Genomic DNA, 4,307 nt, shown 5'->3' on the forward strand with positions numbered 1-4,307 from the left:
AAGGAGACACCAAAATAACAAGTCTATCCACAGCAAAGCATTCATCTCCCTGGAGGGGGGCTTACCGTGTCAGGGTAGAAGCATGTTGGGACATCGAAGCCAATGTTTTGCATGCTGAAACAAGTCATGCCCAGATTTTGTTATGCTCAAAAGAATTAATAGGGATGTTAATCCATTCATAGACTTGGAGCAACTCAATCATTGTGATTGGTCAGTGTCATCTGGTCTCAACAAACTGAACAAAGTATTTAATTAAAATAAAAAGGTATATGTTCAATGCCACAAATTTCTTACAGAACATATAATCTTAAACGATTTAAAGCCTCTCACACGTCAAACCCCTCTTTTTGTGAAGAGGGGTCCCATCGGGACGGCCTTTTTGTAAATCTTAAAAGTTGAAGTCGATTCGAAACCCGGCTCCTGCGTGTCAAAGTGTCCTTGAGCAAGACACTGAATCCCTAACAGGTTCGTGCTTCACACGGTGTGTGAATGTTTGGGGATCTAATGCACAATGTAAAGAACTTTGAAGAAAGGCACTATAATATGAATGCACGATTTATCCTTTATATACCGTTTACAAAAAGGATTAGTAATTATATTCACTCTACATTATATTATATATAAATCGTGAGCCCCACAGCAGATGCACACATCCAAATGCTCAACCCTAACTTTCTCTGTATCTGTTTTTCTGTTCTCTCTCTCTCTCTCTCTCTGCGGAGGGATCGCTGTTGAGGAAGCAGGCCCAGGGGTTGGCCCCCTGGCAGCAGCCCAAGTTGTCAACATCTGTCATTAATGGTTGCTACATGGAACTGGCGTACAAGTGTGCACATGTGTGTACTGTGTTGTGTACCATGTCATAGCTGCCATTCCACACCTGCTAGGTCTGTTATTCTGTGTTAACCAGGCCGGCACTCTCTCTTTAACTACAGTTTGTGCTGCTTACTGTCAGTGCCACAGGAATGCACTCATTCATACAGTGAGGCACTAATTGCATAGTTATGTATTTGTGTGTGTGTGTGTGTGTGTGTGTGTGTGTGTGTGTGTGTGTGTGTGTGTGTGTGTGTGTGTGTGTGTGTGTGTGTGTGTGTGTGTGTGTGTGTGTGTGTGTGTGTGTGTGTGTGTGTGTGTGAGACAGCGAACAGTGAACCTTTTGTTTTGATGACAGATTTGTTGATATGGTATTTGGGAGACTTTGTCATTGCTATGCAATGCACTGGAAAATCCCCTACCTTGTAGTTGTTTATGCAGTGCCTCTGACCTGCAATAGCTTCAGCTCCTTTAAATCCCTATCTGTTAACACTCATAATGGCATGACTAATTTCAGTACCAAGGACAGGTCCCCTTCTAGCTATATATCTTTGCAGGTTGAACATTGTACTGTAGTACTAGTAAGAATAACTTATGAACTTTGTTTACCTTCTCTATCAATAGAAAATGTCTAGTTGTAAAAGGGGACATTACAATAGAGAGTATGTGCACGCTTAAAGTGAATGGCACATCGAGTGGCAAATCGAGTGGCAAAGCAACAGGCAAAGTGAGTTTAACATCTTGTGTTAAAAAAATGTTGTTTAATGCAATCATATATGACTTTTCTGTGTGGATGTATGGGCTGTCAAGGCCAGAAAGTAGTTTTTGCCACTCAGTAGGCGTTCCTGCATAACTTCCTGGTTTGATGATGATGTCACGCGCATACCCTCTATACCGTATGAAGGGATTCAATCCAATAACTCATCACCTAACATACAGTATAGGCCTACCTCATTTGATGTACTCTGTATTAAAAACAAATTACAGCCAATTAATTAATGTTTCATGCATGAGACATTTGACAGATCTACGAGATGTCAGACAGACAGCCCCTGCTGTACATGAGCCATTTATGTTGCAGGACACTGATATCCATACCAGACATGAGCCCCAGGGCCAGGTATATAGGCCCACATTCTTCAACTTCCCTCTGTCTCAGTCTCAAACATACCAGTGTTCACTATCCGTTTCCTCTTAAAAGTATTCTAACCCAGTATCTGCTTGAAGTCCAGCACAAATGTCCCACAAAGTTTAGATATGGACTAGCCAGTTATTTATATGTAGCTTGTTTGTCGAGCTACATGCAAGCTATCCCTCAGGTAAACTGTTAGATAGGTAGATATCTGAAAAAAGTAGCTCGCTATTTTGAATATCTATGGTCAAGTTCAAAACTAAACTGGCATCTCCTATCCTATCCCATAGCCTATCCTGTCCTATGGATGAACTCCATTATGCTGATCCAGAATCAGCCTTTAAAGACTTTATTGGTGAGACACAAATATAGAGGAGGATAATTAGAGATACATATTAACTGAAACTGAAAGAGTAAAAATAAACCTTTTGTGGTCACTACCTAAGGGATAAAAGAGGGAAAAAAATAGGTGTGCCTCCAGCTAATCTTGCAAACGCTGGGCTGAATAGGATGAATATTCTTTACATAATATGAATTCATAATCTCAGACCCAGCTTCCCTCGGAACCACTGATATATCTTGCGCAAATATGGAGTTCCACACTGACGTCAATATCAATATGAAGTCATCAATATCATGTCAGAGATGGTCTGGTGGAATATTTTGCACTCTCCTGAATCTCTCTATTTTCTCAACGTTTTATACACTGCCGATATCAAATAATACAACCATAGACTTGACAGAGCCAATAAAAAAGCCTGTCGAATTTGCACTTCTGATTTTGTTACATTTTATGATTGGAACGTTCAAAGTTTTATCAAAGTGGTACCCTGTTTAGTCTAGTGTCCAATCTGCCTCACAAACATGCAGGCTTCCCCCACTTTCGTTCTAACCGTGTGTGTGCGTGCGTGCGTGTGTGTGTGTGTGTGTGCCTTCCTTTGTTCCTTTTACAAACCCTTAAGTGATTTCCTCTTCCTCTGATGATGCTGTTGAGCAGAGACCACAGCAGCTTTCACTGTAATGAGAATGCCCTTGCTCCCTATCTCCCCTGCTGCCCCCCCTCTTCCACCTCATCATCATTTTAGATGTCATCAGCAGTTCTTACAGGCAGGCAGTTCTTACATGTTGTGCGCTGTGGGACCTGCCTTAAGTACACGCCCCTCACTCAATCCATACATTATCTATGAGGTTTGCTGTCACAGTGTCTGTTGGCCAGATGTTGGCCAGATGCATGTAAATTACATCACAAAATGGGCAGATTTTGCATTGTTATTGGAGTCGCATGTTGAAGTCATATGTTATTTTTCTCTTTGACTAATAATGTGGTATGGTGGTGAAAGGCAATGGGCCCAGCCCATAAAGAATTGGAGATTGAGTTGCATAGACACTGAAACAGCATGATTCCAGCTTTGTATAAGCAATCACTCTCCCCTTGCATTATTTTTCTTTATTGAGACTGTGTCAAAGGTGCCATGGACATGGGGAAGATGTCACCAGGGTAATATGTGATATAGGGGGACTCAGAGGTGTTACCATAATGACACAAGACTGAGCCATACTTCTGTGCATGCGTGATGGAGAGTGAATCTTGCAGTCTGTTCAGGAATCTAATCTGAGGTGTAGGATGACAGGTTAGTTCTTCACTCCCTCATTGGAATACTGCTGTTATAGATTTACATTGATCACAACTGAGTAGCACAATGTGTGCAATACTGAAAGCTGTTTCATTCGGGAGTACATCAGAGGGCTCAGTACACATCCTCAACTCATTGAACATGTTGAATGAGCCTCAACTCACTGAACAGGGGTTTCTTCAAAGCAGACCCATATTATATTAACTCTTAAGTGCATTAGGCAGTCTTCTTGCTGTGCGTCATTCAAGTTACATGGACTTGAATGTTAACATGGAAGCTCTGTGGGGCCTGGAAATAACATTAAACTCTGGTGAGTGGAGTGCATATTGCATAATATTACAGGAGCTTGGTTATAAGAGTGATGAGAAGAGTTCATTGCGAACCAGTCCAATAGTAAATTGACTATAAATTAAGTGATCCATCCATCCATCCATCTCCATTGCTTATCCGTAGTCGGGTCGTAGGGGCAACAGCTCCACCAGAAAGCTCCAGACTTCCCTCTCCAGAGCAACATTAGTGACTTCCTCCTGGGGGATCCCGAGACGTTCCAAGGCCAGTGAGTCGATGTGTTTCCTCGAACTGCGCCCTGGTCTGCCCCGGGGTCTCCTCCCAGTGGGACGTGCTTCGAGGACCTCCCTAGGGAGTCGCCCGAGAGGCATCCTAACCAGATGGCCGAACCACCTAAGTTGTCTCCTTTCCAGGCGAAGAAGCAGCGACTCTACTCCGAGTCT

This window comes from Electrona antarctica (genome assembly GCF_951216825.1).
Source record: "Electrona antarctica genome assembly, chromosome: 17".
In the NCBI taxonomy this organism is placed as follows: domain Eukaryota; kingdom Metazoa; phylum Chordata; class Actinopteri; order Myctophiformes; family Myctophidae; genus Electrona; species Electrona antarctica.